This window comes from Tupaia chinensis, unplaced genomic scaffold, assembly GCF_000334495.1.
Source record: "Tupaia chinensis unplaced genomic scaffold, TupChi_1.0 Scaffold000527_1, whole genome shotgun sequence".
NCBI classification, from domain to species: Eukaryota; Metazoa; Chordata; class Mammalia; order Scandentia; family Tupaiidae; genus Tupaia; species Tupaia belangeri.
Window position 1 is genome coordinate 5,512,469 of NW_006160040.1, and position 16,671 is coordinate 5,529,139.

The window sequence follows — 16,671 nt, forward strand, 5'->3', positions numbered from 1 at the left end:
GTCTGTTTGCCTGAAACTGTAAAAATGAATTTGGGGTAATAGCTTTTCTTTTATATGGTAAATGATAAATGACCATTTAAACATTGACTCATCTACCAACCAAGATATAAAAAAAAAAAAAAAATAAAAACTTATTGTGCTAGTCTTGTAATCTGGTGGATAAGGGAGCAAAATCCCACATGACCAACTGCACAGTTAGAATCCTAGATTTTATATTCCAAATATTTACATATAAACAATAAGCTGTCTTAGGGGTGGGACCCACACGTAAACATGAAACTCATTGGATTGTCGGAAGTCATGACATAATTTTGCATGGAAAACCATAGAAAAATATGTATGACTTTTCTGAAGACCCAATATGTCTCATACACACCTTATATATATAGCTGAAAAGTAGTAACATTATACAGTATTTTTATATTGCAGTATTTGACTGTAACCTATCATGATGTCACATGTTTAACTTTCCTCTTGTAATATGTCAGCACTCAGAGAGTTTAAGGATGCTAAATCTGCAGTACTTATTTTTTTCTGATTCAATTTGTTATAGGGCACATGTGCTCACGAGAGAGAGAGAGAGAGAGAGAGAGAGCACTCCCTGGGGGGATGACCATGCCATATTTTCTTCTCTTCCATTCTCCTCTTGGGACTTTGAGTACACACGCATATGTGCCCAGCATGTTTTTCAAGCCATGCAGCTAGCTATGTGGGATCCAGCTGTCTTAACCTCCATGCCACCTGGTGGGCCTATGTAATACCTACTCCTAGTGGAAGTAGCAGAGAGAGGGATTTTAAAACAACAATGATTACTACATTAGAGGTGCTAGTGGAGGGCTGATCCCATGGTGCATAGTGAGCCAGATCCCCCATGGCTATGGTTCAAATCTCAGCTCTGGTGACTTGAAAAACACATCAGGCATGTGTGTATGTTTCCTTTTTCTCTCTCTCTGGGGAGCATACATGCCTTCTGGTAATTTCTTAAAAAGGCTCTAGTAGAAAAGGCAGACAACATGCAGGATCAGAAGGGAATTTCAGCAGAGAGATGGAAACTAAGAAAGAATGAAATGGAAATGGTGGAGTGCCTCTGAAATTAGTAGACTCAACATAGCCATAGAAAGAACCAGTGAATTCCAAAGACACAGCAACAGAAACTACCTCAAACTGAAACACAAAGAGATGAAGTGTATGGGTGGTGGGAAAGGAGGCAGAATAGAGCATTCAAAAAGTATGAAACAGTGTCGTATGATCTAGTATCAATGTAACTGGGAGAGAACACATAAAAGAAGAAATATTTGATGAGATAATGGCTGAGAAATTCCTAAAAATTCCACAGATGATTTTGATGATCAGCCAGATTTGATAACCTCTGGGTAACTGAGAGGCTACTCTTCCCTTCATGAATGAAAAATATAAGTAAACAAAAGAGTGGAGAGAAACTAACTTGAGGAATCTGCTACTCACTGTATTAATGCGATCTATCAAGCTGACAGGTCAACACACATGGAACAAGAAAGAAGAGAATTCTGTTGATAGCCAGAAAACTCCCTATGGTACATGTATTCTAGTTTCTGGTTTCTAATAAATCTTGCTAGGAAAAAAGTCCCAAAACATCTTACGCTTCTTAAAAGAGGAAGAGTTGACCAACGTCATTACTTTATGGGAAAGTAACCTACTTCAAATCTAGGTGTCCCTTATCTTTGTAGGCATATAATAGACTTTTGTCCTTGGTATATAGTAACTATTAGTAAATGTTAGTTGAATGAATTAAAGAATACGAAAGCAAGTTTCAAGTATTAGGATGGAAACACACTGTAGGCTTCACATAGCACACCCATCTATATCTATTTCCACTTCTATTATTTTTAGAAACTCAAGGTAACGAATTCTGATAATAATGACACGAATTCATTTATTCCTTTGTTATCTTAACAGACATTATTGAAGGTCTCCAATGAACTATGGCCCATATCAAGTGCAAGGGACACAAAATGAACATGAGAAAGTTCCTCTGAAAAATGGAGATGATAACCTTTTACCTCATCCTATTGTTAAAAGGATTAAATAAAATTAAGAATGTAAACTACTTAGGATAGTCCCTGGCATAAAAATAACAGATGGTGGGTAGGGGGAGTATGGTCATGGTAGTAACATTTCTTTATAGCATGCAAATTTTTTTCCTTTACTAGTCTGAAAAGAAGACCCATCTGGATGATTTATTTTTCAAGAATTCTAGATAGCTAACGTTTTATTTTAACAAACAATGTATAGTCCCAAGAACTGGGAGTGGAAAAACCCGAAAGACACAGTCTGTACCCTCTAACAAAAATAATATCAGTGATAATACTGTGTTGGCTATCGTCTGTAATCAACGAGTCTATGGTTACTAAAAAGTTAAAATAGAATTGAAGTATAAATAAATGTTTCAAACACACTTGCCCTCCCTTAAGCAAGAGTGCTTCAAAGTAAAGTGCCCATGGGGAATTTTGATTTATGATGATGTTTTTGCCAGTCGCACAACTTCTAATAGCATCCTGGAAGTCCCCAAGCAGTAAATTGGGAGCCATTTGACAGGCTGTCACTTGCTCTTTCTTATTCCTCAAAATACTCTAGGGATGCACTATCTCCACTTACGTATGCCTCAGTAGCTTTTGAATACTTTCCTTTGTTAGTTAAAAATAACCTGAATTGTTCACAATTCTTTTTGTTTTGATGTCTTAAAATGCAGCTGCATGCAACAAACAGTTTAATTGCAAGCCCAATAAATTCAGTGAAAATTTGGAAACTGTGCATTTTATGTAACTCATGCTAAGATGAAAAAATGTTTGGCTATTAATTTTTATCTTTTTAAAAAATGTTTTATTTGGGCCAGCCAGTGGCATGGTGATGAATCCCACACAGCTGACTGTGTAGTTCACATCTTAGACTCTGTGGCTTGAAAAACACGCCAGGCGCATAAGCACATGTGCACAAAATCTCTAGAGGAGAAGGTCTTGTGGCATAGCCATCCCTCCAGGAGATGCTTTCTCACTTTCCTTCTCTCAATTTCTCTCTCTCTCTCTCTACAGAGAATGCATGGGCCCTATGGCAAATTAAAAAAAAAAAAGTCTTACTTATTTATTTCTTCCATGAGTGAGAGAGAGAGAGAGGGAGAGAGAGAGGGAGAAGCAGAGAGATAGCTCCCCCATCCCCAACAGGGCCTTGATGTCACGATCTACCCCTAGCTGGCTCTGGATCGTGGACATGTGTGTGCCTGATGTGCTCAGAGAGATCAGAACCTTCCCAGGTGGGTCAGCCTTGCAGAATGTTGCATTTTATGGCTGTACCATCACCTAGTCCCAAGTTCTACTTTTTAGAAGTATCAGAAAGGGACTGCAATGAGGTAGTAGAAAAGGTCATCTGGATACACTGTTTTGATGAAGACAGTTAGTAAAGCTGGACCAGGATGGGCTCTATGGCCTGGTTAAGGCAGCCAGATTCCTTATGGCTGAGTCCCTTGGTTCAAGTACTGGATTCGGTGGCTTGAAAACACACTGGGTGTGTGTGTGTGCAGGCCCCAAATCCTGACAGGTGAAGAAAGGAGAGAGGGTGGTGTGACCATTCCCTGTAAGGAGCGTTTTCTCCCTCATCCTGTCTTTGGCATACACCCTCTGGTAAAAATTTTAAAAAAAGAAAGAAAAGCTAGACAAAATATAGACATATGCTTAAAACCACCTAAGAGGTAACAAGTTAGTAAAGAATTATCAGGTCAAGATAAGAAGGTGTTTGATGGCTTGATATTAAAGGTCACTTTTCTCTTGGGTGAGTTGAATGATTCTTGAGGTAATTATTGAGAAAAGAAGCCCTACTTCTAACACCTTCATAGTCCTCAAAGGACAGAAACTGAAGTGTGGGACTGGCTGTGAGAGGAGGCCAGGTGCATCTCCTCACTTCACGCTGAGACCTACAAAGCTGTTCTGCTGAAGTAAGGCTGAGTCCGAAATAGATAGGCCTTGCCAGGCCTGCAATTCAGCCTTACTGAATAAGGGCCCCAGATGCTGAAATGATCAGACACATGTTAAAATAGCAATCCTTACTATGTTCAAAGAATAACAGACAAGATTAAAAATTTTGACAGAACTAGAAACTCTTCAAAAATTGGAAATTCCAGAAATGATAAACACAGAATAGAAAAAAGGAATTCAGTTGGTGGGTACAATAGCAAGTTATTCACTAAGTAAATCACAAAGGAAGTCGAAAGAAAATAACCAGATGAAACACAGATAGATTAAAGGATGGAAAACATAGAACAGAGGTTAAGAGACAAAGAGGAGAGAGTGAGAATGTCTAATATGTGGGAAATTAGAATTCCTAGAGGAAAAGAAAGAAAATAGAGCAGAGAACTTTGTTTTTTATTTTTTAAATTTTTTAAGTTTTTTTTTTTTTTTTTTTTTTTTTTTTTTTTTAAGGGTTTTTTTTATACAGAGCGGGGGCCCTCGTTTTTAAGGGTTTTTTTGCTACAGAGCGCGTGCGCTCGCCAGAAAGACAGAGAGAGACAGAAAGTGAGAATCACCCCCCAGGGGGGATGGCCACGCTGCAATCCTTTCTCTTTTCTCTTCTCAGAATCTTGGCCATGCACGCACACGCACCTGGCGTGAGTTTAAGCCACCAGGTCTGGGACTAGAACCACAGTCGACTACATGGGAGTCCAGCAACATAGCCATTATGGTAACTTCTGGCCCCAGAGCAGAGAACTTTTAAAAGAGATTATGGACTGGCTGAAAACAGTCCAAAACTGCTGAAAGATACCACAGATTCAAGAACCCAATGGGATTCCAAGCAGATACATAAAAAGAAACCTGTATCACCAGATTCTACAGACAGTAAAAGGACATTAAGGGAATGTTATCAACAACAGTATGCCAATAAATCCAATAATTTAGGTAAAATGGATGCAACTGAAAAGCCAAATAACCTGATATCTATTAAAATAGTTAAATACTTCATTAAGAAAAATTCCCCACAAAGAAAACTAGACCCAGATAATTATAGAAGAAATAATACCAATCTGACACAAACTCTCAGAAAACAAGGGAGGAAACACTTTAATAAAACGAGCATAATACTGATAGCAAAATCTGATAAAGACAATCCAGAAAAAGAAAACTACTATTTCTCCTGAGCAGCAATACAAAAATCTTTAATGAAACATAGCAAATTAAATCCTACAATATATACAAAGGGTCATGATCAAGTAAGGGCTTACTTAAGAATGTAAGGTTGATTTAATATTTAAAAATCAGTCAATGCAGACCATTATATTATTAGGGTGTTAGGAAAGTCATAATGTATTCTTCTGTTTTCCTAAGCAAAAATGCTTCATGACTTTCCCCAAAACCCAATAAAAAAATAAAGGAGAAAAACCGTATCATCAGTTCAATAGATATGGAACTTTAAAGCATCTGACAAAATTCAACTCCAAATCTGGCCTTGAAGAAAACTTCTTTAATCTGTTAATGGGCATCTACAAAAAATCCTATAGCTAACATCATACTTGGTGGTGAAATATAGAATGTTTCCCACTAATAATGGGATCAAACAAGGATGTCTGTTCTTACCAGCCCTATTCAGCATTGTACTGAAAGTCCTAGCCAGGGTAATAAAATGAGAAAAAGAAATAGAAAACCTACAGATCAGAAAAAAAGTGCCTTGTCTCTATTCACAGACCACATGATTGTATACATTAAAATTGCTAAGAAATTCACAGAACAAGTATTAAAACTAATAAATGAGTTCGACAAGTTTGTAGGACACAAATCAATACGTAAAAGTCAACTGTACTTCTGTATACTAACAGCCAACAACTGGAAAGTGAAATTTAAAAAAATTAAAAACCATCAAAAACAAAATAGGAAAAAATCTCAACGGAACACATGCAAAACTTCTACATTGAAAACTACAAAATACTGTTGAGAATGAGAAGAATTAAATAGACAGAGATAAACTACGCTCATTGAGTGTAAGACTCAACATTAATCTGTGGAGCTATAGATTCAAAGCAATTCCTGTCAAAATCCCAGGAAAATTTTTTTTTTTTAACAAATTGATGTACTTACTCTAAAATTCACACGGGAACATAAAAGACCTAGAGTATGTAAAGCAATCTTGAAAAAGAATAATTTGGACTTGACGGTATCTGACTCCAAGACTTGAAAGTTTCTAGTAATCACATGCTGGTTAGAGCCCAGTTTGAGTCCTGGACATGAAGGTTTGCTTTCTCTTTTCACAGTTGTGAAAATTAAAATAGAAAATTTAAAATAATAACAAAAGTAAATAAATAATTCTTAAAAAGCAAACAAAAAAACAACTGTGTGTTTCTGGAAGGGCACTGACGAATAATCCCACGCAATAGTAAAGAGCCTACAGACTCATCTGATTTTGACAAAGGTGCCAAGGCAATCTGTATGACCAAGAAAGTGGAGCATTCACATCTCCTGCTGAGGGGAGCACAGCTGATCTCTAGCCCCAGCTCCTGGCCTTCTGCATCTAGGACCACATTTATGCTGAGGAAGAACTTATCTTCGGCCACTCCCAGCCCCAGTGGCTAAGCACAGCAAGGTTAATCATACCGTCCCAATTCTAGTAACAGATAACTGTGGCTTGAGGATTGCCCACAGACCTGGCCAAACTTCTCTTACAATAGCACTGCAGTCTAAGATAATTTCTATTCAATCCTTTTTCTCTTCACTCTATTGCCCTCTAAAAGTTTTCTGCATACTTTCTCGCCACCCCTCTTTTTCCTTACAGGCATTTCCTCCAATAAAATTCTTAGACATTTAATCCTTTCTTAGCAAATGTATCTCCAAAGACCTAGACTAACCTAGGTAGTAGCAGTAGTCTGAAACAGAAGTGTTAGGACAGTTTTAGACTGACTGAGTCATTAATTGATAGGCAAAAACGATGTCCTCTCCTGAGTGGAATGTAGAACAAGAATAGTCCCTGGCATAAGGCAGTGGCCACGTTGCTGAAGATTTCATCAACGGTGACCTAGAAAAATGTCCCACTAAGGAGAATGCCTTTCTGAGTGTAATGATTCAGACATTTGAATGAAATGAGGAGAAAAATGCTCCATGGACAACAGAGTTGTCTGGTTATTGCTAAATTGCTATGATGCCCTGCAAAAGGATAATGAGAAAGTTAGAGCTGTCAACAAGCAGTTAAAGTCTAAGTGTGAAAGCTTAGTTAGGTGGCTTACAATGAGGCCCTTATTTCTTGCTGTGGAAAGACAGATACGGCTGAGCAGCTGACTGAAGATCTGTTCATTAGAAGTGAAAAATTCTAGAGACATTTAAATACTCAGTTTAAGTGCTCAGTTCTGCTATGCTAAAGCTAGGGAAAAAAAAAAAAAGCTTGCATGAGGGCACAAAAACATGGCCCATATGCAGGGGCACAGCCACAGTGGCAGAAATGAAGGTCTACAATGGACTCCTGTTTATCAAGGCCAATCTAAGTGTTGTTGTGCCTCTGAAGATCCAAACTGTTAACTGTCATCTGATGTTAAAATTTACACAGAAATGTAAAGAGCCAAGAACAAAGTAAAGATAATTTTAAAGAAAAGCAATGAAGTAGACAGGCTTGCTTTCTAGATATTAACTCTTTCTATAAGCTTGTAACAATTAAAAAACTGTGACACTGGTATAAGGATAGAGTAATGGAATAAAGTCAATAATTAGACTCGTATTTGTATCTATTCTGTTGTCATTAAATAGTCAGACATATCTGTATTTATGTTGATATATTTTTGATAAATTGGCCTTGCAAATTAGTTGGGAAAAGATATTCTTTCAATACATGTTGCTGGTTTGAATAGATAGTTAAAATGAAAACAAAATGAAACTGAACTCCCATCTTATACCACACACAAAAATCAATTCCAGGGATCATAGATCTAAATGTGAATGGCAAACTAACATAGTCTCTAGGAGACAATATAGAAGAATCATTTATAACCTTGACATAGGAAATATTTCTTAAATAGGACACAAAAAGCATTAACCATAACAAAGCTTGATAAACTGTACATTAAAATTAGTACTTCTTTTTAAAGGTATCGTTAAAGAGAGAAGATAAGCCACAGAGTTAGAGAAGATACAGCTAGTAAATACACATAAAGATGCTCAGCCTTACTAGTAATCAGGAAAAAGAAAATTTAAACCATAATGAGATATTGTCACACACCCACTGGAATGCCTAAAATGAAACAAAATAATAGCGCAGGGTGGTGACAAGAATATGGAGCAATAGGAACGTTCATATTACTGGTAGGGAAATAAATTGATACGATTTCTTTGGAAACAATTTGGCATTCTATATTATAGCTGAAGAGATGTCTATCTTATGATTTGGTGATTTTGCTTCTAGGTATAAACAGAAATGCCTGCACCCCAAACAGGGAAAATACAATCAATTGTTCACAGTAATACTGTATGGAAAGACCCCAAACTGCAGGCTAAAGACCCAGCCACAGAAGAATGGGCATACTGTACTACATCTACCGTGGACTACTATAAAGCAATCAAAACAAACAAAGCACAGTTACAAGTAAGAACATTGCTGACTCGCACAAAATTTCAAGAGAAACCAGACATACTGACTCATTTATATAAAGCCCAAAATAAAGGCAAAATTAAATGATAGTATTCAGACACATGATTAGGTGGTAAGAGTCTAGAAGAACCAAAGAATCAAAGAAGTGATTATTGTAAGTCAAGGTAGTAGCTACCTTGGGTTTGGAGTTAGGAAAAGGGTAGTGATTGGGAGGTGGCCTGAAAAAGGCTTCGGAAATGATGACAATTGTCCTTTGATTGGCCTAGAGAATAGTTATTGTGATAGACTACTAAGCTGAAACTTTTCTGCATGCCTGTTTACAATAAAAAAATTAAACAGCAAAAGGAATGGTTGATTTTTGTTATCTAGATAAAAAGCTTAGTATTTGGTTGATAGGCCCTTCCTGAGTTATTTTATTAATAAAGGCAAGCCTTTTCCATTGAGTTATCCATATTCTTTTGCTGAGATGCTATGTCAGACATTTCTGAAATATCTGGCTAAGTCTATTGCCGAAAACCTATAGAAAATTAACCAGTCCAAAAATCAAATCTAACAATCTGGACTTATTTTAATATACTCCAAAAAAACCAAAACTAACAGATGCAAGCGTAAGTGTTTATTTTTCTGAGCTGAGGGAAATGTTCTCAAGAGAAAAAAGATTCCTGCCGACAGAGTAAATTAAGCAGATGAGATAACTCAGACATGAAAGGGACGACAAAAACTTGAATCCCAAAAGCCTCCCTTGGCTGCTTCTTTGTTTCCTATTACGTAACCTTCACAGCAGAATGATCTTCTACAGAACTCGTAGATTTCTAGATTTGAAAGATAACAGAATAAAGGGAAAATGAATGTGCTGAAATGAAAATAAGGCTGGAATTCTGTAAGCCTAACAGGATAAAAAAGAAGGGATTGCATAATGACTCTAAGAAAACCAAGATGATATTAAATCTAGGGGAGGTGTAATAAAGTCTTAAAAAGATAGGAAGAGTCATTTGAATGATCTGACAAAGTAGGGGAGCCTGTGGATATACTTAAAGTGAAAAGATCACACTATTATCACAGCAAATCAGATAAGAAGAACTTTAACATGAGAATTTAACCATGGGATTAAAATATGAAGGAAATCGGTTAATCTTTGCTAGAGATAGTCCTTTTTTACCACTCAAAATTCCAACTCTGGATCAATGAATTCAACTATCTCTTTCTGACAATTTCTTTAGACTGCTGGGGGAAAAAAATCTCATTGCATAGCAGATCCACTATAAATTCAGTCACTAGCCTCAACAAAGATTTTAATACTGTCTGATAATTTTCTATTTCCCTGGAAAGCTCTATTTTTCTACAATGACTATTTCAAACCATCTCTACTTTTCTTAAAACTTCATGTTTCTCCTCTTCACCAATCAACCAAAGCAGTGTTGCCATCTCTTTCAGAGAAAAATATGCCATTAAATGTTTTTCTTTTGCACCAGAACTTCAAACTTAACTTCTCACCCCCATCTATTTCTCTTTCCTGCATAAGAGGCTTCCTTCCACTAATGTAAGGTTAATCTCTCTTTCCAACATCAGGATCCTCTCTCAGCCTTAGCTTTCAAACAAAACCACCCAGCCATCTTCCCAAACTTGCTCCTTTTCTAATGTTCCTCATATCAACAAGCCAGGACCATGGACATCATCCTCCATGACTCTTTCCACTCCAATTATCTAGTATATTCTACATCCTAAATATCTCCTGGATCTATCTTATTCTCCTCTGCCACTGCCATACCTGTCATCTGTCACCTGTTCTAATAGCCTGACTGGCCTTTTGACCCCAAGATGACTTCTCTTGAATTTTTACCACTTTGCAGCCACCAGTTATCTTTCTAAAATGATATTCTGACTTATCAGTTCTTCAGTTTTATCGCCCACAGAATTAAAGGGATGAGGATCTGGTTCCAAAGATCCTCTGATGATTTGCTCCTGCTTACTTTTCTAACCACCCTACTCCCTGTATGTTTTGCACCGAGCATTTCCAGACCTTCGCACACCTGTGTGCTCTGCCCAGGAGACTTCTCACCCTCACTTCCACAGTCATCCTATTGACAGCCCACCTCAAACCTTCACTGTCATTTCCTTTTGGAGGGAGGGCTTTCCTGACTTCCTACACTAGGTTTGGTGTCTGTTCTCTGAGTTCCCTTAACTTTCATTGTTCTTTGTTAATTTATCTGAATACTCAGAAAGTAGGGCTCTGTCTATTCACTGCTGTGGCCCAAATACCCAGCAGAGCCTCAAAACTGCAGGCATCAAAAAAACGTTGAATAAGTGAAAAGAAATAATTATAGTAAAAAGAAACAGTGAGAATAAACTATTAATATTAGAAGATGTGCTCCTTTATCTGAAATGGTCTAGATAAACAGATTTTCATTAAAGTTAGAAGCACAGCACTTCATAGGTAAGAATGAAGTCATCACTTTAAGTAATACAGGAAGTTGTTACAATGGAAAACTTGCTGTGATTTAATGGCTTTGTGTATTTTACATTGTTTCCACACAGGGCTAGAAAGGCAGACGAGAAATTTCATTACTCCTAGACACGACTGTGTCCTGTGCCAAAAGTGTAGTATTGAAAAAGCTGGCCTAAAGGCAGCAGGGTGAATAAATAAATTAATGAAATTCTTCAAGTAAAATACACACATGACATACAAGGGATCATATTTGCACAGATACTATATAATATTGAAAATCATTGCCATTAAAGAAATTTATAGGAGAGAAGAAACTATAAATATTCTAAGAAAGACTTCAATACATGCTCAGTTGTGTTAAATTTTTTTTTTCCTAGTGGAAATAAATTCAGAGCAGCTGGCCTCACAATAATGAGAAAAAGGTATTGATAACTAGCCTTAAAAAAAAAAAAAGAGTCTGAAATGCTCATTCAAAGCTGGTATTCATTCTTTATTCAGAGCCTGGTTGTCAGGCCTGAAAAGCAACAGAGATTACTGAAGCATTTTGGAGCCAAGTCATGGAGAACATAAATAATTTTGTTCTTAGTACAGCAATAAATAAAGAGAGGGAAAAATTTTATTCTTTGTATTACAAGGGTCCTATGCTTTCCTTTTGGCTTCAGTAAGATAATTTTGATGAACTATGGTTATATGATGCAAATGAGAAATATTATAATTTAATATTCCATTTTATTAGTTCAATAGAGTAAAGCCACCTTTAAATCCTGATATTGATTAATATCTTGCATTGTTTTATTTGCTTTTTTCAACTAAGTGAATATTACCAAGATAAATTCTAAAAGGAAGTCCTTCAATACTTTAGGAGCTTTAACTAATTTATTTTTATACTTGCTTCCTTCTAAGGAGTTGGTGTTAAAAAAAAAGTTGAGGTCAAGATAAATGTAATGAGGTGTTCAGGGACCAAGCTGATTGAAGTGATGCTCTAAACCCATCTTCTAGACCCCTGAAACACTCAGACAGTGTCCATTCACTGAGTGTCTAGACAGGCCTCGGTGCACAGTAGCAAAACACTTGAATACTTTTAGGATCATTGGAATCCTCAACGTTTACTGAGCTGACTGCCTGAAGGAAGAAACTCCTTTTTATAAATCTGAACTCAAAATCTTTCTGTGGATATCATGTTGCAAAACACAGAACAGGAGAGATTTTGTCACAGAATTTCTCTACAGTAAAGGGAAACACATGATCTTACAGTTGTAGAAATCTCTAAGCAATTAGTCAAAAGTGAATTCACTACCAAATGACTAATGGCCACGATGCTGAATGTGCAGCCGCCACCCACCCAAGGAATTGAATGCTCTTGAAGAAATGTTATGAACAGAAGCAGTACAAAATGGCCTTAAGTTTTGCAAGACCTCAAATTTGAACATGGAGAGACTTAGGCTATGAAAGAACTAGCACTGGACTGTCTAGGAAAAAAAAAGCAGCAGCACATGAATTTATTCCTAACGACTTTACAATGATGTCAAGAGTCATGTCTAGTGAAGAGAAGGGCATTGTTCTGATAAGAAACATAATAAAGCTGTTAAATGTTACCAGAATGCCCTCAAATTAGATAATCTGCAAATTCTGAGGGACTTTTCTCTGTTGAAGATCCAAGTGAGAGACCTTGAAGGTTACCGAGAGACGAGACACCAGCTTCTTCCGTTGTGTGCAACACAACACGCTTCCTGGATTGGATTTGGTACTACCTGCCATTTGCTGGAAGATGATGATGATATGGGACTACAACTATTGAAAGCATTTACACAAACCCAGTGAGTTCTTCCCAATGAAATGGAATACAGTGAATTGACCCTAGGACATAATCAAATGATGAGCAAAGCAGAACTACTTCAGGAAATACGTGAGAAACTTTTGGTGGAAAAATTTAAAGGGGACATACTGTTGAAATTGGAAAGAACTAAAAGAAGACAGTGAAGTATTAAAAAAACTTGACTGATCACAATTCAGAAAATTGGTGTTATTATGAAGGCTTAGAAAAAAACTCTGTAACTTAGCACTTCAGAAGAGGTTTCAAATTTATGAAGAAATTAGTAGGCAGCACCCTACAACAATTTCACCTGGATTACCTTTGAATCTTGTCCCAGGTGAAAAATTTAGAGAATGGGTAAGTTCCTGAGGTTAGTTTAACTTCAGTAAAGGCTGCTCATCCTTGTTTACTACTTTGAAAACTTTGTTTTACAATACAGAACAGTGTTTTGTAGTGGAGCCAGCCTATAGTGTAGTGGTTAAGGTGGCTGCAGTCCACACCGCTGACTTCATGGTGAGTCCCAGACATGATGGCTTGAAGGACACACTAGGCATGTGTGCATACATGCCCCAAACCCTGAGAGAATGGAGGAGAAGGAAGTGCATCATGGCATCCTTCCTGGGGGGGAGGGTGATTTCTCATTTTCCTTCTTCCCCCTTCTCTCTCACTATATCTCCATCTGGCAAGTGGAGATAACAAAAACTAAAAAAACAAAAAACACCATTGTTTTTATAGTTTTCAATATATGTGTTTTATTCATCTTTTGTTTAAAATTATTCCTACGTATGTTATTATTTTTGATGTGGTTACAACTTGTTTTTAACCGTTCATTTTGAAGGAGCCATCAGGTGGTGTGGTGGTTAAGGAACTAGACTCTGGCATGGTTGACCACAGTTCGAGTCCCAGATCCAGAGGCCTGAAAATCATGCTATACACACCTGTGTGTGCACCCCAAATCCCAAGAGAATGGAGGACAAGGGACTGGGGCGTGGCCATCAGCCTAGGGGGTGATTTCCCATGTTCTTTCTTACTGTTTCTCTCCAGCGAGCACACACGCCCCAAGGCAAAAAGCTAAAAAAAATTTCATTTTTGCATTGTTCATTGCCAGTGTACAGAAATACAACTGATTTTTGCATATTGATCTTTTATTCTGCTACCATGCTGAACTGACTGTTACATATGTTTTATTGGATTCCTTAGGCGTTTCTGTGTGCAAGATCGTTAATTAAAAATAAAACATTTTACATCTTCAAAAGAAAAGTATTGCTGGGTTTCATATATTGTGATAGCATATACATCTGTGTGTTATACGCATGTGTGTGTATGTATAAAATTTTCATCCACTGCTCCTAGTTCATAACTGCTTGGCCTTTTGTCCTTGCTTCCTGAAGCACCATAGGAACAGGCTAAGAGAAAGGCTGACAGTCTGAACTTCTGCCCTCCTTTCACCCGCTCCTTTTATCTCTCTAAGGCAAGTTGTTGAAACTACTCTTCCCTTGCCTTTCAATAATAAATCACAAGACTCTCATTCCAGAGAGGTCCTTCCGGCATAGCTGGGAGGAAGGTTTGAAATCTGCAGAGGGAGGCCAAGCCTGTTAGGATTAGATCATATCTTTTAGTCCATCTCATTTCCAAACATGGCTACTCATGTTTCAATCATGCCTGTGCAGTGAAGTCTCCATCATAACCCATGAGGACAGAGTTCAGAAGGCTTTTAGACAGTTGAACATGTAAAGGCTTGCAAGAAATTCATCCATGTGCTGAGTGGCACACCCCTACTCTACAGTGACAAGTTCCTGTGGCAGGAACCTTCTGGATATTGCCCTATGTCATATGGTTATTTGTATCATTTAAAATTTCTATTGTGATGTATCTCTTCATGTGGTTATGTGTATCATTTCAAGTATTTATTATAAGCCAGTAACTGTTTTTCTGTGCTTGTGACTTGCTATAGCAAATAAACTAAACCCAAAGAAGGAAGAGGGTTATAAGAACTTCAACTGACAGCCAGTCAGAAGTTCAGACACCAACTATTAGTGGTATTTGAAGCAGGGGCAGTTTGGTGGGAATGATCCCTCAACCTGTGGGATTGAGGCTACCTGCAAGGAGATAGCATCAGAATTGATTAGAGGATGCCCAGATGGTGCCTACTGCAGGCTGAGTGCTTGCTTGCTGGTGGGGAGAAATTTCCACACATTTCAGGATCATGGAAGGCACTGGATCCCCCACGATCCAACCGAGCAGTTTGAATCCCAATTCCCCAGTTTGAAAATCACTGTAGGGACATACACATGTGTGCCCAGAATCCCGAGAGGAGCTTGGAGGAGAAGGGACTGCAGTGTGGTCATTCCCCCTGGGGAGGTGGGGGTGATCTCTCTCTCTCTGGTAAGCACGTGTGCCCTATAGCAAAAACTAAAAACAAACAAGAAATCTTTACTAATTTCTTTTTTATTATCCCTAACTGCTCCAATTATATATTGGTTATCTGGCCACAGTTGAGCTTTATATATATATATATATATATATATATATATAAATTTCTACCATTTGAATAGGCACATTTAAAAAGAGAGACGTTAAAATCTGCCATATTTTCTTGAGTTAAATCTGACACTACACATTTTAGTAAGGTAGGAAAGGAACCTCAAATGGTTATCTGATCTCTTGCTCTAAGCTATGATACTCCAAATAGCAAATATAATCTTTTGTTTATTAAAGGCATTAGGAAATAGCTTTTGTTTTGATTTTTTTAGGAAACAGTTACATCCAAACTGAACTGCCACAACCACATTTGATTCATTATTCCTACTTTACAAAGATTACAGATCATTAGTTATCTGCCTAAATAACCCCCAAATTATCAAGCTACCATGTGAACTCATATATCAACTTGTCACAGTAATGCTGCATGAAACCCACCTCAAAACTTAGATGTTAAGACAATGAGCATTTATTTTTGCTCATGAATTTACGGGTCAGTGAGCTGGGCTAGAATAGGCTAGGCTATCCTGGCTTGCTCATCTGTCTACAGTCAGTCAGCAGGTGAGCTTAGGCATAGCTGGTCCAAGATGTCCTCACTGGGAAGAGTTTTCCTCCGTAAAGTTTTCTAATCTTTAGCAGGCTAGTCTGGACTTACTCTCACAGCAGAAGCAGAGTTTTGTGACAGAGAGGGACAAGGAGAGGGAGAAAGAGAGAGAGAGAGAACACTGAATCTTGTAAGGTCTCTTGAGGCTCAGGTGTAGAAGGAGCAAGGTATTACTTTCACCACATATTACTGGTTAAAGCAAGTCTTAGTGACATTCAGATGCAAGAATGTGGGAATGGAACCTATCTCTTCTTGTGAAAAAGCTAAACACTGCATTGCAAAATGAGCCTATAAAGGCAAAACTGAAGATTACAGTTACTTTTACATTATCAACCTATCCAAACTGCATTTAGTCTTTTCTTTAAACTAAGTTATCTGAAAGTAATGCTTCTCCACTACCCCTGAATCTGAACTGTGTAAACATTAACAACTCATTTTATCATTGCAAAATATAATTTTAAGAATGCTGTTGAACCGAATTCTAAGTATGCTGAGATTAGATGGCAACTTGAGATTTTAAGATCACAATACATGAAGAAATACAGATATTGTGACCTTAGAAAAAGATGACATAAAAGCTACTTCTCATACTAGCAAATATAAATCTGTACAATTAAGAGAAAATTATATAGCTTAAGTTGTTTTTTAAGTTCTTGTTTACTATTTATGTACTTTGAGAGACTACTTTACAGCATTTAATAAATTATCAGAAATTGTTTTATTCAAAGGGCAACAACCATG

The 16,671-nt window shown here is 37.3% G+C and overlaps 1 pseudogene; it reads left to right on the forward strand.

Moving 5' to 3' along the window:
• Positions 1-15,640, forward strand: part of LOC102481318 (N-alpha-acetyltransferase 16, NatA auxiliary subunit pseudogene) — a 24,818-nt pseudogene extending 9,178 nt beyond the window's left edge.
• Positions 15,641-16,671: the final 1,031 nt, after the last annotated feature.